Source organism: Panthera tigris, chromosome D3, assembly GCF_018350195.1.
Source record: "Panthera tigris isolate Pti1 chromosome D3, P.tigris_Pti1_mat1.1, whole genome shotgun sequence".
In the NCBI taxonomy this organism is placed as follows: domain Eukaryota; kingdom Metazoa; phylum Chordata; class Mammalia; order Carnivora; family Felidae; genus Panthera; species Panthera tigris.
The window spans coordinates 76,434,899-76,461,975 of record NC_056671.1 but is presented as its reverse complement, the minus strand read 5'-3'; the positions used below and the strand labels follow the sequence as shown (position 1 = coordinate 76,461,975).

Here is a 27,077-nt window from a genome sequence, read left to right as displayed (position 1 = left end):
GTGATGCTGGATCCATGGGTAAAAATGAGGCGAAGAAAAGACCAGAAAGAACCAGCATGGAACCCAGAAAGTTACTGGGCATCTTCATCAACACTCTTTCCATTTACAGACTTCCTTCCTTCGTGATGTGGGTAATAATGAAAACAGAAATGTGTCAATGGCTCCAACTAGAAGAAAGTTAATTGGAGTTCACCAAAATGACCATGCCATCTTATGACTTCTCTTAAATTGAAAATATTGAAAATACTTCTGCCTATGACCAAACATTACAAAGAAACGCCATTACTATCAGATGTGAAGTCACGTTCATAGGCTTACTGTAAAAGGAAAACACGAAATCAGTATAAACTCAAAATATCAAGGGGATCCTGGGTGGCTCAGTTGGTTGTGTCTGACTCTTGACTTTGGGCTTAGCTCATGACCTCATGGTTTGTGAGGGGGATTCTCCCTCCCCGCCAAACCCTGCTTGTGTGCGCGCTCTCTCTAAATAAATAAACTTACACACACATACACACACACACACACACACACACACACACACACACACACAAACACACAAACCTCAAATCATCAAACCTTACAGCTATCAGGAAAACTGTATAAAGCTCTGGTAATTTACTGCAGTATGAGCTGGGATTTTATATTTTTTCCTTATTTATTTGAAGTAAACAAGAGGGTTGGGATTGGATACAAGGGCAGTATTTACTCTCATCATTAAGGCAAAATGTTTACACGATAGGTCTTAACATACTATTTTCCAACACAGGCGCACACACACCTACAGACTTTAATTTTGGTAGAATTCCAAAAACGAATATGGATTTTCTAAGGTTTGGTATGCAAGCCTTATCTTTTCAGATAGCACATCCATTTCCTGAGCACAGGGTCCATTCCTTCAACTAAATAATAACGCTGCAGAATATTAATAAAATAGTAAGAACGCCATGAGGACCTGCTCATTACGGCTGCAGTAAAACTCTCCACCTGTGGGCACGTACAGTGCTACTTGGGTATGGCTCTACTCGTTGGTTATATAATGGAACAAATTAAAAAATAGGAACCCAAGGCCACGATAAAGCCAAGGGGTATCTGGCGAAAGGAGAGAAAAAGATTCCATAACCCTTGGTATATAATAATTCTCTCCGTGGAAAAGGACACGAGGGAGCAGAAGTACACGTTCCCCCTCAACAAAGGGGATGATTTCGTGCCCAATGGCAGTCCTGATGTTGTACAAAAAGAAATACGTGAAGACGCTTGAGATCTACTTCCAAAGAGCATTATGATACCCCGAGGAAATCTATTACCAGTGTAAGGATACCAAGTCCGGGGGCACCTGGGTGGCTCAGTCAGTTGTGTCCGACTCTTGATTTCAGCTCAGGTCATGATCTCAAGTTCGTGATCTCACGATCACGAGTTCGATCCCCACGATCGATCCCCATGATCATGATCACGAGTTCGAGCCCCACGTGTTGGGCTCTGTGCTGACAGTGAGGAGCCTGCTTGGGATTCTCTCTCTGCCTCTCTCTCAAAATAGATTTAAAAAAACAAACCAACAACAACAAAAGGATAGCAAGTCTGTTATTTCTCAAAGCAAAGAGATTTTCCAGGGTTGCCTAGGTGGCTCAGTTGGTTAAGTGTCCGACTTTGGCTCAGGTCATGATCTCACTGCTCATGGGTTCCAGCCCCGCGTCAGGCCCTGTGCCCACAGCTCAGAGCCTGGAGCCTGCTTCGGATTCTGTGTCTCCCTCTCTCTGCCCCCGCCCCCTTGCTCTCCTTCTCAAAAATAAATAAACATTAAAAAAAGCTTTTTTAAAAAAGAGATTTTACAATCCCTGAATTAAATTGTCCTTGTCACTCTCCCTGCCCTAAGTGACTATGTTACAATTCCCTGATTGAGTCAGTAGAATGAGGAAGAGCCCATCAGAGCGCTTGCCAAGTTTTCGTGTTGAAAACCACCTAGCCACAGACCAATGTGCAGATCAATTCTCCTTTTCGCCATCAAGAGAAACTATAAAAGGTCCCAAAGTAAAAAGAAGTGGCCCACTGAATTCTTTCGGTCATCATTTAGCCTGCTAAATCTCGGAAACTTGGAAGTCAGTTTCTGCAACATTACAACCAAGAGATGCCTTCCCATTAAGTTGTGAAAAGGAGGATAATTATGTTTGCCTATAATGCTCTCTCTCCCCTCCAATGAGTTCAACTGCTATTATTACCACTCTTTCAGCACAAGATGAACCAATGTGTAGCACGTATTTGACCCCTGGAGAACTAAATCTTCAACAAGTACTCTTGCTGTATATTTCTACGTCGTCGGTGGCCATAAAGAAAGTCTCAAGTATTAAGCTAATTAGAACAAATAAAGCATTTCAACAGTTTGGGTGGCGTATAATGTCAGGATAGCTCATGTATCCACAAAATAGATCAGAATTTACTGACTTTTAACTCATTAACTCTAAAACAGTTAAAGAATTAACCAAGAGAACAGTGTTTACGAACTTAAATTTTTTTTTTGACCTTTATTCATTTTTGAGAGACACAGACACAGTATGAGTCGGGGAGGAGCAGTGAGAGAGGGAGACAGAATCCAAAGCAGGCTCCAGGCTCTGAGCTGTCAGCACAGAGCCTGATGTGGGGCTCGATCTCAAGACCGTGAGATCATGACCTGAGCTGAAGTCATAAACACTTAACTGACTGAGCCACCCAGGCGCCCCAAGTGTTTACTAACTTTAAAAAGTACTTATTGTGATGGTTCTACAAAAATAATTAGATATGAAGTGTCTTTAAAAAAAAAAAAAAAAAAAGACCCAGCAAAATAAAGAAATAAATACCAAGTTTTTACCAGACCATCAGAATGCATCTGGACTTGAGTAAGAATTCTACCGTTTTGAGATGGTCAATTTCACAGCACACCCAATCTGTGGATAAAAGGGCATCGAGAACACAGGTTCACGTGGGGTTTTTGTTCTTCAAAACACTCCTGGGTACAGCATTTCACTGCTGAGTTGACTTCCCGGTGATCGCCAGCGTGATCCATTTACTGGAGACACAAACCACTTTACCACCGGCCAGTAGGCCCCAGCACCAGAAGCATATGAGAAGAAGACACCCAAGTCTGGTGTTCACAGGCAATAGGAAGGGGAGAACTTCATCTGGGGAAAACGGGACAGCTTGGTAAGCACTTCGCACCTCCTTCTCCGGCGCTGTCCAATTAAGCAATCCTTTGCTTAAAGCATCTACTCAGAATTTTTAATACCCTGTGGATCCTGACCCTGAAAGATGTTAGCACGCATTCCAGGGACAGACTGGGTGCAGACGTGCTGTGTGCAGAGAGAGGAAAGAAAGCACAAGAATGCAAGAGCACAAGAGGTCACCAGCACCTAGAAGTGAACAGCCTGGTACCCAGTCACGCGGCAGGCACCAGCTCCCAATCTGGTTGCCTGTAACCTGCAGCTCCGCCGACGGGAGGCCTGCCGGCGTCCAGAGCATCCTTCTCTACGGCAATAGTGAAAAAGCAGGTGTATACTTAACAAGATATCCAGACATACAGGTTAGCCACGTGGTTTAACTTGTAAGCGTCAATTACACAAAAGTTTTTCAGAGTGAGGAAATTAAGTGCTTGGCAAAACATCTTTCCTGAGAATAACGGATGAGGCAGAATCAGCCTGCCCCGGAGACCAGATGTTGCCACAAGGGCCAAGCACTGATGGAAGCTGCCAGCACTTTCACCTACGTCCAGTTCTTCCTTCCCCCATCACTGGTAAAACCAGCTCCTGTCCCCAAGGCTTTTTACCCCACCAAAACATTCTCTCCTGGATAGCCACCCGCAGCAGTATATAATACAGACAGATCATTCATATTTTTCCTCCAGTCCCTGAATTCGTCCTCTTGCTAATGCTAAGTTTACACTAACATGTTTTACCCTTCATGTCCAGTGCTGGGACATGAGAAACATTTGCTGAAAGCTACTTCCAGATGAGGTGGAGGGCTGGGGGGGGGGGGGGGGGGCGGGAACCGAGGAGATTACTCCAACAGAATTTCTCTGCAAGCAGCATTAGACTTCATCTTGGCTAGGACCCAAATTCCCCCGACGGGGCCCTTGGTTTGATTTCCCCAGTAGCGGTGCTTGCCAGGACCGGGAAAAATGCTAAAAAGTATGCTGACGAATGGATGAGTTTGTTAAGGTTGAAGTATCACAGCCTGCGAAGCTTCAACAACAGAAACTCTGGTCTCACAGTTACAGAGGCTGGAAGTCTGACCTCCACGTGTCAGCAGGGCTGGTCCTGCGGACAGACGTGAAGGAGCATCGGTTCCACGGTGCCCCCCGGCTCCCGGAGGTTTGCCGCCAGTCTGTTTTTGGCGTTCCTTAGCTTCTGTTTCGTCACCCTGCCCTCTGCCTTCCTTGACGTGACATTCTCCCTACTTGTGTCCCAATTTCCCTTTTTTATAAAGACACCAAGCATATTGATTCGGGGCCCACTTGAATGGCCTCATCTTAGCCTGCAAAAAGGCCCTATTTCCAGATGGGGTCACATTTTTATGCTGTTGGGGTTAGGACTTCGACCACTCTTCCACCCCTAACAACTGGCCAGGTAAGCTACTCTCTCAAAAGGGATTTTTTATGGATCAAGTGAACGGTTTGTAGTATCAGCAGGGGGCTGGGGGGGACCGCCTGCCAGGACTTCCTTAAGAGGAAGGATTTTTTTTTTTTTATTGCTCCAAAGTCTCATGATCATTAAGGTGGATGCATGAATGGGGTGTGCTGTGGTCACAAAGGCTGTTCTCAAATATCCCACTTCTTCTCCTTCTAAGCAATGGCCGACATTCATTTCTCCAATGGGAAGTTGGGCAGAAGCCTTCATGAACAATGTGCAACGTGTGACATTCGTTTCCCCTACGGCAGTGACGGTGGAAGCAAACGTCATCACCGTGGGGACTCAGTGACCACAAAGAGCACTGTTCCCCAGCTAACAATTGCTGGACGTGGGTCACGAAGCAAGGGACTAAATCTCTGTGGTCTAATGCACTGAGATTTTGTCTGTTTCTGAAGCACAACCCAGCGCGATGCAGATGAGAATTCCCTATGTTGAATTCCTGCTCTGTTCCCTCGGGTTTCTCTCTGTTACGTCATCAAGAAAGGGAAGTCCGTCACATGCGTTCATATAAAGTGACAGGCCTAATGGCAGAATGTCACGTCAGTCTGAGCCACTCTGCCCCAGGCCCTGAGAGCATTCACACTCAACCGGGGATCAAAACCCGCAAGAGAGCTGAACACGTCAAGCCACAGCCGGGTCAGCTCAGAGGGATAAGCCACACAAAGCAAAATTCGTTCGTTCATTCGTTTAGCCATTCGGTGGGTGTCAATTTTTTATTTAAATCAATTGATTTTATCCAAAATGTACGGACTTACTTTGTATTTAATTTCAGTCACTGCAAAGAGTATTTTATGGATCTTTTTTTTTTTTTTGTGATTCATTACATTCATTTACATTTCCTGGAGTATAAATTTTAGTGGCATTTAAAATCAAACAGATGAATAAATGGTTCCCTTAACACCATGAGAAGTAGTCAATTCTTTTTAGAAAAAACTCCTGCCTCTACTCTGTGGTGGCAGAACCGGATTTACCAGCTACAGGACAGAATTTTAACCAGACTAGAAGACATTCCTTATTGCCAGGAATGCCATGAACAGATGGAAAAATAAACAAGCAGAAACTACATGCTACTCATTTTGACATTTTGTTGGAATTGTAAAATCAACTTCACCTTTTAACGAAAAATTACGTTTCTTAAGCAATTTAACAATGGCTCTAATGGGTCACTGTAGTGTCACGAAGGGGTGGGGTGGGGTGGTGCGTTTTATTCTCCAGCACAATTTTCCGAAGGTTAGGGAAAATTTTTGTTGACTTGTGCAGGAAACACCGCTCATCTTAGCACTGTATGCAGGCATGGAGGGCTAGGAGAAGAAAGGATGACCTAATGCCTGATGATTAAAAGAAACGTTTGAAGAAGGGAACCATGAGGTCAAAGTTAAGACAAAAGCATAATGAAAAGTAGGCAGAGTCACAAGAGGAAACAAAAGCCACCTCCATAGGGTTGAACATTCTGCACTCCATGGTAACACTAACAAATGTATTCCCCTGGAAGCCTTGCCATTTCCTCAGGGCTATTCATTCCTTCCAGATTAAAAAAAAGAAAAAAAGGAAAAAGGAAAAGAAAAGAAAAAGAAAAAGAATTGAAGCTGCAGCAGAGTTTAGAAAGCATCACAGAAGTGGAAAGTGGTTAATTATGACGTAACTCATTTTTTATTAATCTTTCACTAAGTTCCATTGTCTATTTTTATTATTTTTAGAGACAGAGGGAGACAGAGAGAGAATGAATCTCAAGCAGACTCCACATTGAGCAAGGAGTCTGAAGCAGGGCTCGATCCCACAAGCCTAGGATAATGACCCGAGCTGAAATCAAGAATCCGATACTCAACCGACTGAGCCACCCAGGCGCCCCTAAATTCCATCTTTCAAATGCCTCTCAAGTAGGCAGCAGAGAAGGAATACTGACTGGCTCTGCGTGATACAAGAACAAGCGATTCTGGTTTTCCTACTTCTGAATTCTTCTACAACCAACACGTATCGATTTTGGTTGGATACAGAGAAAAGACGTACTTCATATAACTTAAGAGGACTATGTCTCAGATTCACCCCTCATTTCCAAATGCCTCTGCCCCCTGCCTCCACCTCTGCCGCTGTAACTGCCTACTGACAACACATCAGCAGCTTTCTGGAAAGGCTCCATGAGTCAGCCTGTCCAAGTGGTTAAGTCTATACAACTTACCACCCCCACAGACCTCTATTTATGCCTACCTCCTCCCACCCAACCTGCTTCTGGAGTGCCCACCAGCTTTTCTTTGTTTATTCAAATCAAACCAAGAACCCTGGGGGGCGCCTGGGGGGCTCAGTTGGTTAAGTATCCAACTTCGACTCAGGTCATGATCTCACAGTTCGTGAGAGTTCGAGTCCCGTTGTCAGGCTCTGTGTTGACAGCTCAGAGCCTGGAGCCTGCTTTGGATTCTGTGTCTCCCTCTCTCTCTGCCCTCCCCAGCTTGCACTCTCTCTCAAAAATAAGTAATAAACATTAAACATTTTTTTAAATTGTGTACACATGAAACAAAACAAAACAAAACCCAAGAACCCTGGAGCCCCACTCATACCTTCTCTTTTCTCTACATGGTACCCTGCTCATGGCCCTGCAGACCAGGCCCACCCCATCAGTTCTCTCTCGGCTACACACGAGAACAAGTGGAAAACCACATCGTCAACAGAGGCACACTACAAAGGCCACGTGGAGGAAGCCTTTTCTAACTTAAAAGGCGATGCCCACAGCACCTCCTATACAGTGTAGATTCAAAGCTGGAACGAGAGTCCTGTTCGCAGAACACGTTTCGTGATGAAGGGGGCGGAATCCTGAGAACAATACTTGGCCTCGCTTCAAGCAGAGACCAAGAAATTCCGAGAGGCTTCCTCTCCAACAAAATCTGTGTACTTCACAATCAACAGTGTATAATGTGGTCTGTTCTAAACAGACTCTCAGTAGAGGCCTGACCTATTTACTATCTGGCAACTTTAAAGTTTACGATCCACAACTTTACAGAAAAAGTTGGCCGACTCCCGATTTAGAACATAAAGCAAATTCTCGTCAAATCAAGCAGTCAACTGTGTCCAGCATCCTGGTCAACGGTGCCAAAACTTCGCCCTCAAACGGCACAGATGTCCTCCCAGGCCCTCGCCCCGACCAAAAATCCCGACATCCTAGGCAACAGCATCTCTATACATCCCTGCTTCTACCTCCTTCTCCAGTCTTTGCTCCTCTCACCCAGCACCTCATTTCCAACACTGGCCTACTCACCTGCGATTTTGTCTCCACGCCTCTTGCTAGAACGCCCTCTCCGTGCGTCTAAGTCCCGTGCGCTCTTCCAGATCCATTCACACCTCTCTTCCTCCGCAGCCCGTCGGCTTTTCCTCAGTTGTGAGACTCCACAGCTTTTAGCCCCATCTTCCTCCGGCTTTGAACGTTCACTACTTTGATGAGTACGCGCTGTCCTGCCCGCCTCTCCCCTTAGACCGGAAGCTCTCAGCCGGGGCGGGGGTTGGGGGGGGGGAGCATCCCCTTGGACTCCCTCACCTTAACTACAAATTAACAAACGTTTCTTAGAGTGAAAGAAGCCAAATATAGAGTCACCGTGTGAACAGTTCATTCTGAAAACCTCCAACTTCACGTTGAAACATTTTCAACTTCGTTTGAGAGAAGACAGATTTGCAAACATCAGTGGGGTGGGTGGAGGGAGGAGTGGGGCCCACTGAAGGGACAAGGGTCCCGTTAGTGGGGGACTGAGCAAAAGGGGAGGGAGGGCATCCTGAGCGGAGAGGCCGGGGGGGAATATGGGTGGACAGAAGTATGCTCTATCAGAGGATGTCTGTGGGGACAGGGGAGCCGAGCCCCACAAGGTGGGAAATGCAAACAGATTTATTGCAGTGATAAGAGACCGCCACTCTGGGGTTGCAGCAAAACGTGAGCCGATGTTTACAGTTCAGAAGACCACACTCCTGGGCTACAGTGTGCAAGATGGATGAGAGGAGTCAGTCTAGAGGTGATCAGGAGTCTCACCAGTTAGGAAACTACTGTCCCAGATAGGAACCTGGCCACAGCAGTGGTGGGGGCGGGGGAAGGCAAGACGGGAGAGGCAGAATGAGCAAGGCCTTGACACGATGTAGAAAAAGAGTTAAGATGCATCCAAAGTTCCTTTTTTATTTTTTTTATTTTTAATGTTTATTTATTTATGTTTGAGAGAGCGAGTGAGTGCAGACAAGTAAGTGGTGGCCGGGCAGAGAGACACAGAATCCGAAGCAGGCTCCAGGCTCTGAGCTGTCAGCACAGAGCCTGGCACAGAGCTCAAACTCACAAACTGTGAGATCGTGACCTGAGCCGAAGTTGGATGCTTAACGGACTGAACCACCCAGGCGCCCCATGGTACGTCCCAAGTGTCTCATCTTCAATTGGCTTTGGTCAGAAGTCAGACCCCAAACTCCAGAACTGACTACATTATACGCGGGTAGTTGTGAAATACACAGGTTTCCAACGAAGAGAGAGCCTGTGAACTTTTTAGGTCTACCTGAGGTTCAATGCTATCAAAGAACCACATGGGATTACAGACACACTTCAACATTTTTTAGTCATTAAAAAAAAAAAAGGCCAACAACACTGCAACTGAAAGTAAAAGCTAGGGAGAAAATATTTCCGAAGTTGCCAGTTTTTAGGAGGCACTGTGCAACATTTCTTAGACTAAGGTTTTTCAAAGTAGACCACGGACCTCCAGGAGTGCTTAGACAAATTGGAAGTTTTTGACCACAACCCACCCAGCTAATCCAACCAGTTAAAACATCACAGTGGCCCAGAAGTAGTTAAAAATAGGCGAGCAGAATATACATACCAATGGATTTCAAATAGCACATACAGAATCTCAAGATATAAAACATACTCCTAGGATATTTTATCATTATACATTTTATATATTTTAATGTAGGATACCCATCTTCATAGTTGCTCAAGGTTAAAGATAATAAAAAATGAAATTCAGGTTAATTTTTGCAAACCCTTAGAAGCAACCTTGGGAGCCGAGTCTGAAAGCCACGGGTCTTAATTACTTCATTTATACCCACTCGAGGGCAGGCCACAGATGCAAATGTAACCGAGGACCTACTCAGCCATTAGTATCTGGCAACTACCTACTAGAAAGGGATGAACGGTCACATTACAAGTCAGGATCTACCACGTTGCCTGGCCGACGACCTTTTCACTGCTACCAGACTCCTCTGACGGGACACAGTCCCGCCCCAGAGCACCCACTCCAACCACACACCCCGTGCATCCCTCCCCGGGGAACCGAGCTCCTGACATTCAGGCTAGAGCTTGCCTCTCGCTGCCACCTCGGCGATTTTTCCAGAATTACCATCCTCGATTTTATTTGTTGCTTCTAGCTGGAAAGCATTTTTTTCATTCCTTTCCCACCAGATTAGAGTGTTCAGATCAAAGCCCCCAAGGACAGAGTGGGCCCAGAGAAGCCAAGGCTAACATGCTTCGCCTTCCAAAGCCAAGTACCTTTGCTTCTCAACAAGGGTTCTTACCCAGACCCGTCATGAACTCCCTCCTTTCTGACCTGGCTGCATGTCTGGCAGGCCTCGGGTAGCACAGCCAGCCTGGACCCTGGCACTGAGAAATAAATACTCTCCAGGGAAAAAAAACAAAGTTCCTCTACACAGAAATGTTTGAGCAATTGCAGGACATGGTCTACCGGATGAAAATGCCCTAGCACGACTGCACCAAAGTTCCCAACCATAGACACCCGACACGTTCCGACAACGATATACCCAGGGCCGGCGACATGCGTGCAGTTCAGATCCACTTTGTTCGTGACAACGTGTGGCCTGCCTTAGCTGCATCAGCCTAAAATCCTTCTCGGGTCATTTTTGGGGGGAAAAAAGGAACTCTTGACATCTTCTAGTAAGGATTTTATTATCAGTCACATAATCAGCCACATTAGTAAAGCCTATCCTCTTCAAGTATGCCATTTATTCCTCCCAGAGACTCTAATGCAAGTGTAATCATCTTACACACTCAGAGGTGGACTCAGAAGACTGTAATGGCCAGGGGTCACGGCAGTGGCTGAAAAAGGACCTTAAATCTCACGCGTTATTTACAGAATACACTTCAGTGGGCTATTTTTAAGACTCCCAACAAAATCTAGACCTAAAGCCAGTGTTAGTTTTTGTTCCCAATGACTTGAAAAAGAATCTCTAACAAAACATTAGTAGAAGAAGCGTGGAAAGAAGCCCAAGACTTTAAGTAACAAGTTGTTGCTGCCAGTGCTGGTCCAGAAAGTGCCAGAAAGAGGACGGACAAGCTGAGACTCTGTCGCTGTTGCCATCAGCTGCCCCCAGGTGAGTCTAACGAACAGCCAGGGTTGCAAGTGCGTGATGCTCAGTCTTCCTGCCCTCCTCCATCCCGTCCTTCTCCAAATCAAATACCTGTGACCCACAAGTCTGGGTCAGTTAACAGGTAAGGGGTCTGGCCCCATGGTTGTTGAGGTTGCAGGGACAGGCTGGCCATCGGCAGCAGCCCTCACTGCATGCAGGTGACTCAGGCGGTGGGGGGGGTTGGGGGCGGGGCCCTGACTCAGCTGCCAGACTGTGACTCCCTGAGAATGAAGACAGAACATCAAGCTGCCCTACGACACACAGCTTCCTGCTCAGGATCTAGGACTTGAGCTGCGGATCATTTCCAATTGCTCAAAAGATAGGAAATCCTTTGCTTGTCAAAAAAAATGTTTTTCTGGTCTAAAAGTGTGTGTGTGTGTGTGTGTGTGTGTGTGTGTGTGTGTAGGTGGTTAATCACATAACATGGAGAAAATGAGTTAACGTATGGAGACATGGTTTGCCATGGACACTGTTGTGATTTTAAACAGAACAACAGATTCTGCTTCACAGTCAGCTTAGTTAAATCACTTGTAACATGAATCAAATCACTGTCCAAACTGAAGTGATCCTATTTACTGAGGACCTACTATACGTAAGACATTTTATTTACTGTTCTAGCTACAAAGGCCTACAGAACATGGTAAATGAACGTTTCCCGAACGCTGAAACCCCCTGGCATTGGAGACGGAAGAAAACGAAGATCCCACAGTAAGCCATTCTTTATTATCTGGAAGAAGTCCCTCACTACTCACCTATGAAACCAGATTTTAACAGATTTTAGCCCGCGTCTCCGTGCAGGCCCAGGCTAATAACACTCCTCCTGCTGCGACTTCTGAAAGTATGACGCATTTCCTTGAACTAGCTCTCCCCTTCAAGCTGACTAATTGCACTCCTGAGAGCAAACCCCCGACTCCCCCTCCTCCTCCGGGCCCCTGCAGTTGTGTTTCAGCTGTCCGCACCAAGTGTATCCCTGAGCTATGTGGCCTGCTCCTCCTGTGCGCGGCCACCCCCTCCGGCTTCCGGGAAAACAGCTGCCCGGGGACTCGGCCACCCCACACGGCCACCCCACGCTCCCGGGCTCACCTACGGGAGGCGGCCCTGCTGCCCGGGCCAAGTTTAAATTCCCCGGGGGCTAGCGATTAAAGGCACTGTCCGTTTTGGTTATCGGCTGCTAACAACCCACCCGGCAACTCAGGGGCTTAAAACCACAACGGCCATGTGTTCTTTCTCACGCGTCTGTAGACTTGACCGGGCAGCCCGCGGTCTCTCCGGGGCTGTGGTCAGATGCGACCGGGGCGGGAACAGCCAACGCCGTTCGCCCCGTCCGTGTGGCATTTTGGTGCGGTGGGGGGGGGGGGGGGCGGAAGCGCTGGAACTCGCACGCGGCTAACGGGAGCCGCTTCTCATGGCAGCGGGATCCTCAAAGCACACATTTCCCAAAGACAGGAAGCAGCAGCCGTCGGTCCTTGAAAGGCTTCAGTGTGGAAGCAGCCCAGCCTCACTGTCACTGCATTCGCGGGGGACAGAGAGGCATGTGTGGGATCTTCTCTGCCGCACCGTCTTCCGTGTGTCCCCTGAGCAGGGTCCATGGATGGCACAAGCCAACCCTGGCTGTTCGTAAGACCATGGTCTCAGGGCAGGAGCTAAACGCTGCGCTGACGGTCACCCAGCCTACCATTCTGGTCCGGAGTAAAGCACCTTGCAAGATATCCAAGAGCAGAGGGTACGTGGCGGCAAAGCCGTATCAACGCGTCACCCAACTGTCAACCACACAGCGTCTGCACACTGGCACTATTAGTTGTGTCCGGAAAATGAACAACAACCCAACAAAAACAGCTCAAACTTCTCTCCCAACTGCCTCAAAAGCGAAGGTGGAGTCTAAAGATGTGGGTGGTCTCACACACACTCCTGACCATACTGTCTCTACGATGGTATCTCAGTAGAGACAAAATATACGGCATAAAATTTCGAAAGAAACACGAGAAAGTGCTTCTCATCATCTGTAAAGGAGCGACAAGAGGAAGAGACCCTCTGTGAATCTCAAAGGTGACATTAGATCAGGACTCTTTTCTTCTAGAAATTTGAATAATTTTTTTTAATTTTCTAAGTTTTATTTTTATTTATTTTGAGAGAGGGAGAGAGGGAGAGAGGGAGAGAGAGAGAGAGAGAGAGAGAGCGAGAGCGAGAGAGCGAGCACGAGCGGGGGAAGGACAGAGGCGGAGAGAAAATCCGAAGCAGGCTCCACACTGTCAGTCCCGAGCCTGATGCGGGGCTCGAACCCAAGAACCGTGAGATCATGACCTGAGCTGAGGTCAAACGCTTAACCGACTGGGCCACCCGGGGGCCCTGATTTCTACTTTTCCCAGCAGCTCCTTTATTTCCCTAGGTTCCAGAGCAGCAGAGTTAATTCAAGTTATTTTTATCTACCAAGGTGCCTCCACGTTATTAACAATCAGACAAGTGGACACATTCTGTGGCGTGAATGGTCTAGGGATCTAGACTGTTCTTTCAAGTCATCTTGGACCACTATCCCCTTCACTCCCTGCACTCTCCAGCAGCACCGGGATCCCTTCTGTGCCTGACACACCCAGCCCTTCCCTTAGAGCAGGACCTCTGTGCCTTGTGCCCAACTGCACTCCACCCACGTGGCCCCCCCCCCCCCCCCCGCCTCCTTCTCAGGCGGTATCAGCCTCCGTCAGCTCAAGAGGGGTTTGTCCCGGGCACCTTCCTTCAAGCAGGCCTCCCTATTATTCTGTCTCAGCTTCCTGTTTCCTTCCTTTGGCATGCTTCTGAAAATACGTAATTATTTTACTTATCACTATCTTCTTGCTATTTATAATAACTACAATAGCTACAACGTAAGTCTACGAGCCGTGGCCACGTCGTCCTTACTCAATACTTCCATCTCCAGAATAGTCCCTGGAATGTAAAAGGAGTGCCGAAGGGTCACTTATCCTGCCTTTCAATGTTTATAAAACGCAAACCACACGCCCTCCCGGACGCTAAACTGGGGAGGCAGAATTAAATAATATTAATTTTCTGCCTGCGTTATCAGTAACCTGTAGCCTATTTCACAGCTATTACCTACTGACTCAGGTGGGGGACTGGATATTAGACTTCCTATTGAATCAGTAAAGAATTAACTTACAGATTTAATATTGTAATACCTTAGCCTAAAGTAAGTCTGGACCGAAAAGCTACCTATAATCTCACAGACCACTTTAAGCATCTTAAGAGTATATGAGGAAGGTCCATCAGAAGGAGAAAAATCAAGAGTAATGAAGCTTTAATATTTTTCCTAAGTTTGGGATTTATCTTCCACACTGGGGAGGGTGTCCAATTCTTGAACTGCAGTCCTACATTTGAAGTTGCAATTTGCTGACAATCTCATTTCAAGCACATCCAAAATTAGCAACTAATTCTTTACACACACTTTATTAATAGACTCCTGAAATTCAGAGATTAGAGAGCAGCGCATTCAGCGTAGAGAGGGGGAAATGTGCAAAAAAAGATTTTAATGTAATTCTTATCGATCAAAGATAATCAATAAGGGAAACCACTGAACTACATTTTTATCTTCCTCAAAAGCAAAATACACAAACCAGTGCGATTACATGACTGCTGAAGAAGTTTTTGATCCACAATCACCTGCACATCTTAATTTATGATTTGGCTTTAAAAATTTATAGAGATCTAAAGGGTAACCCTTTTTTTACTTTAAAATTTATTTTTTGAGAGTGAGCGGGTACACGAGCAGGGGAGGGGCAGAGAGAAAGGGAGAGGGAGAATCCCACACTCATCACGTAGGGCTCAAACTCATGAACCATGAGATCTTGACCTGAGATGAAATCAAAAGTTGGACACTTAACCAACTAAACCACCCAGGCTGCCCTAAAGGGTAACTCTTAAATCATGACAATTCTGTGTCGGTTTAGTGAAAATCAGAACTTTTTCAGAAATACATTCAGGGGAAAGGCAGCCATTACGAACAAGTGATCTTGGTTTGGCCTTTAAAAAAGAAAATAAACCACCCAAGCCTTTAAAGTCCTTTTAACTTAAGTCGTAAAAATAAAAGTGGCTGGCACCTGTTAGTCTAATGAATCATAAAATCTTCTTTAAGAATGCTTTTTATTGATTTTTTTTCACAGTTCTTATATTCCGTACCGTAGAAAATTTACTAACCCTAAAGGAGAACAAAACCCAGAGAGCATTTAAAAAACTCAGATAAACTAAAAACGTGCTTGCCAATATAAATTTGGCGGATAGGTTCTCTGCTTATCCAATCCCTTACCATCTGTGGAGAATTTACATCTCCTCCTTCAGAGGGAACAATAAAGACAGCTAAGATTTATTAGGCACCAATCTGTGCCAGGAACCATGCTACACAGCTGGCACAGATTATCCTATTGAATGTTTAAACTTAAATCTTATAATAACCTATCTGATTCCAGACATGCTCCAAGGGGACAAAGAGGAGTGTTAACAGGCAAAGAGATGTGGGGGAGAAAGACACCAGACAAATCGAGACACTCAATTCAAAAAGAACACCTCAAATCCCTAACCTCAGCTATTCTTCTTTTATAAACAACCTTAACAAGAATACCCAAATACCTTCTAGTCCTTAGCAGATTGGACGCAGCCAATTAGAAGAGGGAGGAGGGCTACTGCAGTGACAGCCCTAAGAAGGGGTAACTGATCAGCAAGAGAGGAGAAATGAGCATAAACAGCAAATTTATCTCGTGGATCATGGGCGTCTTGAGAACTTTAATCACCGAGTCTTGAGAACTTATTACACCCTGATGTCATAATTAAAAAATATCTGGGGTGCCTGCGTGGCTCAGTTGGCTGAGCACCTGACTTCGGCTCAGGTCATGATCTCGCAGTTGGTGAGTTCGAGCCCTGGGTCGGGCTCTCTGCTGTCAGCTTGCTTCCAATCTTCTGTCCCTCTCTCTCTCTGCCCCTCCCCCCGCCAGAGCTTTCTCTCTCAAAATTAAACAAAATAAATAAACATTAAAAAATATGTATTTACACAAGGAAGACTAGATTAGATAATACTCCATGGCTCTGAGGGTAACAGTGAGCCCCCAAAATTCCCGAGATATGCTCAGAGTGTTCTCCTTAAGAAGGCTTGAAAGAGAGCACTAGAACAGTGTGAACTCTGAGCAGCCCATTTGCAAAAGGCTCCAAACGGCCAAGATTTAGCTATAGTTAATACTCTCCTGTGCCAGGGAGTGGGGTTGGGGGTGGGGGGAGCAGGAAGATCCATGGTTTGGGCTTTGGGCCACCTGATACCCAGGCTATGCTACCGCCTTCCTGTGTGCCCTTGGACAAGACGCCACACTTTCCTGTTTAAAATATGAGGCGCTGGCCCATGAAACCTTTCAGTCCACTCCCTGCCTTTTTAATCCTCTGCTTCAAACACTGTAGAGACCGTCTATTACCACTTCTCTGAAATTCACGAATACCAGGCAACTGGTCAACACTTTCAAGGGGAGTTTTCAAAAGGCACAAAAATGCACGCAGTCGGTATTTACAGAAGGAAGCTACTTCAGCTGCCTGGAGAAAAGTGGTATTTGCATGTAAGAGGTTAACAGGATAGACCGGTCTTGCCAGTCTGGAATTAGAGTGCCACTTTCACTTACTTCTTGCAGATGGAAACAAGGAGAAAAATTATCCCTTGCATTCTCCGCTATTTTGGGAGATAAGCTTTTTTTCCATATCCATTGCAAATATGCAACTGGAACATTCTGTTGTTCTTAATGCACAGGTGGTATTGCACAGCCTCATTTGAATTGAAGGGAAACTTATTTTGTGGGCTGCTGGCGGAGGAACGTGTGATCAATGCACCAGATCAGCACTGGCTTGCTAGGAACATCGAGATTTAGTTTGTTACTGGCATTAACCTCGTATACTAGCTGTTCCCGCCCTTAGTGCACGTCAGAATCATCAGGGTAAGTGTCCTCCACAACCCTCTCCCCCTCCAATCGATCCACGACGGGCCAGAGGATCCTTTAATGAGCTGGATAATGAGCATCAGTGAAATTCTTTGTATTCAGTCTGTATTATCCTTGGCAGATTCCATTCCACCAAGGGTCAACCTGTGAATACGCAGAAATAGCAGTAAATTAAAATAAACTAAACCTGATGAACAGTGGCTAGCCCTGGGCAGGAGGGAAATAATTCTTTCTGCTTTTAAATACCATTCTGAACACAGGGTGGGAGATGAAAAACAGCCATTCGGCAGGCTTGGACATACTTGCCTGAGAAAACCTAGGAGGGTTTTCGGAGACTCGTAAGGCAATGCCCTCCCTTCTACAGATAAATATGGTTTAATCCCACGCCTGCCTGCACGACCTGCCTCCCACTTCCTCTCCTCTTCGCCTCCCCCCCCCCCCCCCCCACTTCGGGTAAACCTTCCTGCATCTGTTTTGCTTGGCAACACACACCCGCATTCCAAGAGATGCCACCTGGCCACCGAGAGCCGATTGCAACATATTAGGCCAAACAAGAAACCTGCTCAAAAGGAAAAGCAATCTGCAGTGAGGTTTCTGGGAGCAAAGATTACTGGAATTGCAGGGCTCCACTGGGTAAGGGAGGCGGCCTGGAACCACTTCACGCCCTACCCTGCACATGACCCTTTCACGGCCATAAGACTCAGAGAACATCCCCAAGCGTGTTCTCTCTAATGGCACTTTCTGCTCTCCGAGGACTCCATCGGCCCCTCCAAATCCAGAACCCCCGGCCCAGGCCTTAGTGGCTCAATTCAGAGCAAGGAGGATAAATTGGCTGCGGACTTCAGAACAAAGCATGGTGTCTGGTATTTCCCTCTGTTTCAACCCACAGCATAAGAAACATTCTCTTTCGGGAGCTGAGCCAAACGGGCCTCTATTTCCTTAGCAGCAACCTGTAAGTTCTCTCCCCATCTCACATCTTCTCCACGGACGTGGATCGTGTCGGTCTAAGTCCTCAAACCATCAAGGAAACACACGGTTGAACCAGAGAGCAAAAACAATGACTTCAGAAACTGGGGAAAACAGACGGACAAACCCCTGCTCCTGGACAACACCTTCTGCAGGGGCTGCCTCTCTGGGGGTGAGCCTCGCGGGATAAATGAGCTATTTTAAAGGCTGTGGATCTGCTCTGTAGCCCACACATTATTCATCAATGGACAATATGCCTTATAATAAACGCAATCTGCAAATCAGAAGCAGACTCCCCGGTGCAAAACTGCAAAAATAAATCCGCCCACGCCCTGGCATGACACAGGCAGCAGAAAGCGTCTTGAAATAACACTCGCTTGAGGAGAATAAAAGCTTCCCATTTTCTAGGCACGGCCACATGAAAATGACAGTCTAAGTATGAAGGTTTGACAGTCTAAGTACTAAGGTTGGACGAACTGCTGAGAAAATTGATGACTGCTCTTAGTATCTGGAAGAACAAAGGTTCGGAGGGGACAGCGGCACAGGCCAGAGCCCGGGCTCTGCCGCCTCTGAAGTGACCCGTACTACGATGGCCTCCCTGCTCCTGCCTTGCAGCCTCAGGACGGGAGCCCGTGCCTGGCATGGTCTGCGAAGATATAAATGGGGTCACCTCACTGCACTGGTCAAGCCCCTCCTTGTGGCCTTCCACCCCCACGACCTCACAGTGTCCCTCCATGATCTGTTCATCCCCCTGACCACTCTGTCTTCCAAATCCTTGCGTCTTCTCCCCGTGTGCCCATTCTGGCTACGCTGGCCCCCATGCTGGCACATGTGAACCTCAGGACCACCATACTGGCTCTCCCTCCCCCTCCCCACCGTCTGGAATGGTCTGCTCCCAGCTACCTGCCCGGCTTGCTGAGCATCACCTCAGGGAAGCCTTCCTTAGCTTCTCTGTGGAAAATGTAAACACAGCGCTCTGCACCCCCTTTCCCTGCTCTTCCCTACGGCACTGATCCTCATCTAATATACCGTATTCCTCCTTATTTTGCTCGTCTGTCTCCACACTTCCCGAATGTAAACCGCATGAGGGCAAGGGGTTCTTGGGTGTGTCTGCTGCTGTATATACCTAGAACTTAGAATGACGTCTGACAGGAAGGACCGGATGAATTCACGGTGTAAACACTTGTCTCCTCTACCGGCAACCTCACAGAGGATTTTTATCAGTCTCCAGACAGCCCAACTGGAGATTCCACCCACTTGTTCTAACAGCAAAAAGAAGTTCCATCTAGGAGACGCAGGCTTCTTAGGAATGTACAAATATTCTGATTCCATAAGTCAGAAACACAGGAGCATCTCCTTCACCCCAACATCAGCCCTAAAAGACTCTTGACAAAACAAAGGCGCTGAAATGGAGATCATCAAAGTCTAGAACATTGAGTGTTGCTCTGCTCTCTTACCAGGACATAGATAGTAAGCGCAGAACTGCATGAACTTCATTGCCTGGACCCTTAGGTCAGGTCTGTTCTTTAATGCGAAGGTAATACTGACTGTGGGAATGGGTATGACATCAGATTTTTCTAGCATCTGCATGAGAAAAATGAACCACGGAAAATCTTTCCCCAAAAAAGTCCTAATTAGTACTTGACTAAAAAGAGAGAGTGAGAGAGCGCACGCAGAGAAGATCCTAAACCTTTTTTTCCTTCTGGATTTTTCCTTCCGGGCCCAGGAAACTTTGACCTCCAAGGTGAATGTTTTTGCTTTCTTCCAGATCCCTTTCCACAAGCCATCTTGTCCATCAGTCACAACTACCTTTGGCTCTGGAGAGTCACAGAATGGCCTTTTCATGATTTCTGCCGTGTCATGGTCCCCAGATCAATATGTATCTTTAATCCCTAAATATGGTCCCCCTTCCAGGGTTCCCCAGATGAGACCAACAATATTGTTGTTGTTTTCTTATCTTTCTCAGTGTTCCTGGGTTAGACCAGGAGCACTCAGAGAGGCAAACAGGCCACTTCATGGGACCCCCACCACTGTCTTTCATTTGTGGGATTCCCCTCTTCTCATCAAAAGGATCCGCTCCTTGGGGACAGAGGTATCCCCCAAAGTCTCGGCCTCCTTCACAAGTTTAAAATGTTATGTCTCAGTCTGTGAGTTCGAGCCCCGCATCGGGCTCTGTGCTGACAGTTCAGAGCCTGTCTCCCTCTCTCTCTGACCCTCCCCCATTCATGCTCTGTCTCTCTGTCTCAAAAATAAATAAACATAAAAAAAATAAATAAATAAAATGTTATGTGTAAAGTAAAGCATCTCCCTGCCACGACACGGTACATTACTTGTTCACTGAGCTCCCTAGAGATGCAAGTCTCAGTCTCTCAGGAACGGTCTCCAATTCTAATAACTGACTCTGGCATTACCTCTTAAAGGCAACAGTCTTCATTTAAAGTGCCATGGGAGTTTAGGCTACTTGATTTTCAAACATGAAACACCGAAAATTTTCTGTGTAAACTGCCAAGTAATAAGCTCCAAGCTGAGTGGCGATCAAAAGTTAGGGGATTAATCCAACTAGAACGGGAACATTTTTAGAGTGCTCAATTATGTTAAATTCAGGAAGCATATTCTGTGATGTCAGTTTTCATAAGCAAAGAATAATGATATGTACAACTTGGTTTAGCTAGTTCGTAGATGTATTTACTCAAAAGAAAATTTCAAGTTTAAAAATTCTGGGTGGGGCACCTGGGTGGCTCAGTCGGTTAAGCGTCCGACTTCAGCTCAGGTCATGATCTCGCGGTCCGTGAGTTCAAGCCCCGCATCGGGCTCTGTGCTGACAGCTCAGAGCCTGGAGCCTGTTTCGGATTCTGTGTCTCCCTCTCTCTCTGGCCCTCCCCTGTTCATGCTCTGTCTCTCTCTGTCTCAAAAATAAATAAATGTTAAAAAATTCTGGGTGACAAATGTACTCAAGGAAGGATCAAAGGAGCATTCATAATCCAGAAGGTCTAATGGCTGAGACCTAAATACAGCTGCGCGATCACCAAATTATTTTAACAGGAGCCAGTAATCTTAACAGGCCTTCTTTCCATCCATCCGTTCTTTGTAATGGGTACAGAGAGCAACCTCCTTAAAAAGTAGAAAATAAAAGCATCTATTTAGCAAGGCTTCTGTTTAGATTTGTAACTTCTTCTGGGTTAACTCCAATATTTCAAAACACAAGAATTCCAGTACCTATCATTTGCCTTATCGTTAAAAAAAATTTTTTAATGTCTGCTTCTTTGTGAGAGAGACGGAGAGACAGGGCACAAGCAGGGGAGGGGCAGAGAGAGGGAGGGAGAATCAGAAACAGGCTCCAGGCTCTGAGCTGTCAGCACTGAGCCTGATGTGGGGCTTGAACCCATGAACTGCAAGCTCATGACCTGAGCTGAAGTTGGATGCTTAACCAACTAAGCCACCCAGGTGCCCCTCCTTATCATTTTTAAATGCTTAAATGTATGAAACTCATTCTAAAGTCCTATCCACAAATACCACCAGCAGCAGCTTAGGTGTGCTATTTGCAACCACAAGGCCTCCCAGTTTTCTACAATGTATTTACCATTTTTTTTTTTTTTTTTTTTTTTTTTAAACACGAAAGGCACAGGGTGATGTAGCTTGGAGGGTGAGCTCTTATGTCTTGGTTGTTCATCCCTCTGGGTTTTACCACCCGCCCTGCGCCTACTTCCCAGGGCAGAGGTGGGAGAATCAGGAGAATGAGGAATCTCGCTATGTTCCTAGTATTTACTACAACTTTTGCAACGCAGGCATTAACCTGTTAGCAAAATTATGTACGTACAATCACAGACACTGAGAAGAGATACCATGAGAGAAAATCATGTTAATCGCTAAGAAAAATATCTGTGGCTTTCCCGAGTTAATTTTTCTCACTGTTCAGAAATTTAATACTTTCACTTAGCAGAGTCTACCCATCTTGGTGATTCCCTTTTCTCCTTCCATGGTCAGGAGTGTTACCATCCTTCACAGATCTGATTTTTTAACTGCTTCTTATTCCATGGTGTGGAACAATTTATATGAAATTATTGAAACCTAGATTTAAAATCTCGAGCTTATTTTAGTGCTTGGTTTAGGTTTTAGATCCAATCATTATTATTCATTTTATTTAATGACTGTATCCACATATAAGTGAATATGGTTAATCCGCATGGTGGAAATGGGGGCTATTTTCTGGATATGTTTTTTGTTAAGTCAAAATGGATACAAATTCAAGCGTAAGTACTACACATAATTAATACAACGGTTCCCGTGTCATAATGTAGAGTAAGGATCAGCATGTTCTTATGTCCAAATGTCATTTCAAACAGAAAGAAGGGGGGGCGCCTGGGTGGCTCAGTCGGTTGAGCGTCCAACTTCGGCTCAGGTCACGATCTCACGGTTCGTGGGTTCGAGCCCCGCGTCGGGCTCTGTGCCGACAGCTCGGAGCCTGGAATCTGCTTCCGATTCTGTGTCTCTCTCTCTCTGCCCTTGCCCTGCTCACGCTCTGTCTCTCCCTGTCTCTCAAAAATGAGTAAATGTGAAACAAAAAAAAATTAAAAACAAAAACAAAAACAGAAAGAAGGGCAGAGTGATGCTGAAAATACTCATTTCTTTAGCCTTTCTTCTGGGTAAATTCTCCAGTGCCTATGTAAATAATTAACAGAGGCAAGCCCTATAAATCAAGCTTACTCATTCCTGTTCAGGTTATGGCCCTACGATACATTAAAAGTGACAGGCCCCGCTTTAACTCCTGTTACCACTCAATGGCATGAACCGTCTCGGTATCTTTCTGTCCTCGACCTGACCCAGGCAGGTGCTTATACAAGAGCTCTGTGGAAGGGCAGAGGACAGGCAAGGAAGGAATTCATTCAGCTCGACGTTTGACGGGAAAGAGAAGAATTATTCATGCTGACGACTGCACCCCAAAGTTCTTCCACAAAGTTTCACACCAAAACACAATCTGAAACTTGCCGATCGCGATCAAGGAAATTCCTGGGCCAACACAGAAAGCCCATCACGGGCAGTCCCTTCTACGTTCAGTCTCTTGAACAAAGCCCCTCCCGCTGATCCACTGACAAAACTCCCGGTCATCCTTCCGGATCCGGTTCCAATCTTCCCCTCCGTGACATCGATGGTTCTCGTCCCCCCTGACCCACAGTGTCCCATCCCGTGTGTAAGCAACCTGCCACCCGCCGCCTATGCAGGGCCCGACGCTTCTGCGGGCTACGCCTCATGTCCGCTATCCCGTCTGCCATCTGGAAAGCTCTAAGAAGTGAGGCTTCCCAACCTCTTGGGTTTCTAACACCAAGTAGTAGCTGCACGTACAGAAAGGGCACGTGCAGTATTAGGAAACAATCACTTCACACTTGTGAGATACAAAGAATGTTCTCTGTAACCGCAAAAATAATGCTCAACTTCCTCATCTTAAAGTCGAAAGGAACTGGCCGACATAATTCCTAAGGGAACACACAGCTCTCTAAGTTTATGAGTAGAAAACTCAAGCATGACTCCTGCACACGTTAGCTAGAAGTCAGTGCCGGATTACAAAATGCAGGAGCACCTCTTGCTCGTAGGATTTCAACGGAGGGTGCAGGCAGCCCCTGAGGCACACTGTGTTTATACAAAACTATTTTTACTGCTCTGTCCTTTATATAATACCCAGGCACCCTAATAATGCATGTGAATGTGTAGAATACCGTGCCAGAATTTTTTTTTTACTTTTTAAATAAAATTTTTATAATGTTTATTTATTTTTAAGGGGGCGGGGGGAGCGCCTGAGCAGAGAGAGAGGGAGACACAGAATCCGAAGCAGGCTCCAGACTCCAAGCTGTCAGCGTAGAGCCCGACGCAGGGCTTGAATTTACGAACTGTGAGATCATGACCTGAGCCAAAGCTGAACCCTTAATTGACTGAGCCACCCAGGCGCCCCCCACTCCAATTTTTTTTTTAAGCATGGTTTCTACTACTGTAAGAGGTTGAGTCAACTTAAATATTAAGACTGCATCAAAAGTTCAGAGTTTTATTACAATTTAGTGTCTCTTTTCCCCCAGTGGAAAATACAATCAGTGCATATCTACTGAACTGAATCTAAAATTAAGGCATTGTCACTGATGAGGAGAATAAGAAAGAACCCCAGAGCTGTGCTGTCAGTGTGCAGGGTCAACTCAGCCAAAGTCCTTAGGGAAGGGGCAGGGAGTTGTTGGCTGAACAACAGAACTCCTAGCCAGAAGCTCCCTGCTTTGAAGAAGTGCTAGGTTTTTTGGCTGGAGCTTCAGGTACACATCTCGATATTTCTGCTGCAGCTCAGCTTTTCTATTCAATTCAAAAAAATCTGAATTTCTATTCAGTTCCAGAAAAGCAGCTTTTTCCCCCCTCCCTCAAGAGTCAAGTATCTAATCATGTATTTTAAAAGAATATGGAAAAAAAAAATGTCAAGAAAAACACATGATTATGAAAGTCTCTCGAGAAAATAGATATGACACATGGGTCATTAAATATACTTTAAAGGTCTATCAGTTCTGGATTGGCCTACAGAGAGAATAAGAACTGTAAATCTATCCAACTGTTTGAATCATCAAATGTTTACTATGCCTAGTACCCTCCCTACCCTTTCTTAGCCCCCCCCCCCCCCCCCCCCGAAAGAGGTAGGTAACAGGATGAAAGATCACAGGTTGTAAGCAGATTCCTCAAAATTAGGAGATGAGGGCTGTAAAAGCCTCGTGACTCATTCTGATCTCTAACAAGTAAGTCACAAAAGCAGGCTGTGTAAATAAATTCCAGGGGCTCCGCAAGGCAGATTTGCTGGGGGAAATGCTGGTCTTGTCTCCCTGGAGTAAATCCACCCTCCGTCCCCTGCCACTTTCTGCTTATCCAGTAAGGAGAATATGGCACAGCACTTAATACTAAAATAAACACAGGATGGTTTCAAAGAATAGGCAGCCGGGGCACCTGGACGGTTCTGCTGGTTGAGCGTCCAACGCTTGGTTTTGGCTCAGGTCATGATCCAGGGTCGTGGGATCGAGCTCTGCGTCCATCAGACTCCATGCTGCGTGTGGAGCTTACTTAAGAGTCTCTCTCTCCCCCTCTGCCCCCCTCCCTATTGAGTGCTCTCTCTCTCTAAAACGAAACAAAAAAGAACAGCTAGTTAAGGCAGGGTCCTCAAGGAATTGACCCAAAGGATCTGAACACTAAGTGTAGCAACGGCAGTCAATCTGAAGGAAAGACGACCCCCTCCAACCCAATTTCTGGTACTTTCATTCCAGGACCCCTCCCTTCCCACGAAGCACTTGATTCCAAAGTGTCAGAACAGTTCATGGTTCTAAAACGATCAGGGTATAAAAAGCAGGCTTCTTGAAATTCAATCTCTCCCAACCTCCGTACCGAAAGCCCGACTTCCTGTTACAATGTGGTGATGCCTGGAGACCACCAAAGTGTCAACTCAGGACAGCACAGAACCGGCGAGGACGTCAACCGCTTACTTGGAGGCCACCTGTTTTACTTGTTTTTTTATAGCCCTCGGTACTCCAGTTCGCCCAAATAAGCTGGAGTGGAATAATAAACAAGGTTCAGAAAGGAACATTCATTGAGAACATGTATTCATCCACGATGCATAATGAGAAAAGCTAAAAATCTTTCAAGAACCTCCATTTGCCCAGAAAAAAATCACAGACCTCCTGAAATACATATTATAACTAACGTTTTCAACACCCTATCCCTTTAGGCCCTTTTAATCTTTAAACTGGAGCTGGGTGTATATAGCAGGTAGACTGTCTTGGGGTTCTCTTCTCTCTTGGGTAGGACATGGTTATATTATGATGCCTGGTGGAAATCAAGGCAACTGGATGACCAAAAACAGGACATTAAACCTCTCAATAATCCCCAGGCAATTCTGGAACTCCTTTTCCAAAGCTTCTTTTAGCAATTATAGTGGAAACTTGGATATTCTGGTATTTATGCATTTGATCAATAGTTTTGACACCATCTGTCAATTTCCGGCTTTTTCCTCATTATTGCAAATGTATTGGTAGTATTATTAACAGCTAAAAAAATAATAATAAAGTCAAAGCATTTAGGGCAGTAACCTAGCTCAGCAATAATAATATGCACTTAGGGGCGCCTGGGTGGCTCAGTCAGTTGAGCGACCGACTTCGGCTCAGGTCATGATCTCGCGGTTCGTGGGTTCGAGCCCCGCGTCAGGCTCTGTGCTGACAGCTCAGAGCCTGGAGCCTGCTTCTGATTCTGTGTCTCCCTCTCTCTCTGACCCTCCCCCACTCATGCTCTGTCTCTCTCTGCCTCAGAAATAAATAAACATTAAAAAAATTAAAAAAAAAATAATATGCACTTAGTTATTTTTGTTAAAAATGTGCTTCATCATCTTAAGTTGTATAAATACATTATCGTTGAGATTAGGCTCAGTTTTAAACCATCGACTGTACAGACACCCAACATTTCATTATGTTTTAAGATAATTCTTACGTGCAGTAAATTTCTTCTGGTATTGTGAACTTTTAGGTAGAGGTAACAATTTTCTTATTAACATGTGTTACAAAATTATAGATTAATTTCAATGCCTAGGAACTCTGGCACCAGGCTTAGCCAAGAGAGACAGCTGCAGCATTTATGAAAACCCTCTGAAAGGCAGTATCTGATAAGGCCTATTCCCAGACACTATCCTCATTTCCAAATCATACAATGCAGAGATTTTGTACAGATAACATCAGTGTTGCTCAAAAGCCTCAACCTTTAAGAAGGAAAAGTAAACTCAACCAATGGAAAAACCACAGCAAAATGATACAAAAATATAAGCGTGTCTGAAAAGCCAAAATAGATGTTTCAGAGTTTCAAAATTCAATACAGCAAATACAACTCCAAGTCCTTTTCTCCAATGCATAGCTCACGAATTCGACTCTTTTCAAGGACTGTCGTCACAGGTGGCGTTAGGTATCTGGGATGCTGATTATCCGACGGCCAGAGACTCGGGATAGAGGAGATGACAGCAGGAAGGACATTTCAAAGCTAGTTATTAAACACTTCCAGGTATGCCTTAAATCCATGCTGTGCCTAATGCTGATCAAAAACTGTTCACAGTTAACTTAATTATCCTCCTCAGAGAAAAATC

The 27,077-nt window shown here is 45.7% G+C and overlaps 1 protein-coding gene across 4 annotated transcripts in view; it reads right to left on the bottom strand.

The window, feature by feature from the left end:
* The window catches only part of NEDD4L (NEDD4 like E3 ubiquitin protein ligase), a 341,173-nt gene that overhangs the window by 114,309 nt on the left and 199,787 nt on the right, over positions 1 to 27,077 (bottom strand). Inside the window, exon 1 of one of the 4 annotated variants that reach the window (XM_015536832.2) lies at positions 7,900 to 8,088. The exons of the other annotated variants lie outside the window; for them this stretch is intronic. The gene's annotated coding sequence lies outside the window, so the exon portion shown is untranslated. Of the gene's footprint in view, positions 1 to 7,899; positions 8,089 to 27,077 lie in introns of those variants that run through there. 4 annotated transcript variants of the gene reach the window in all.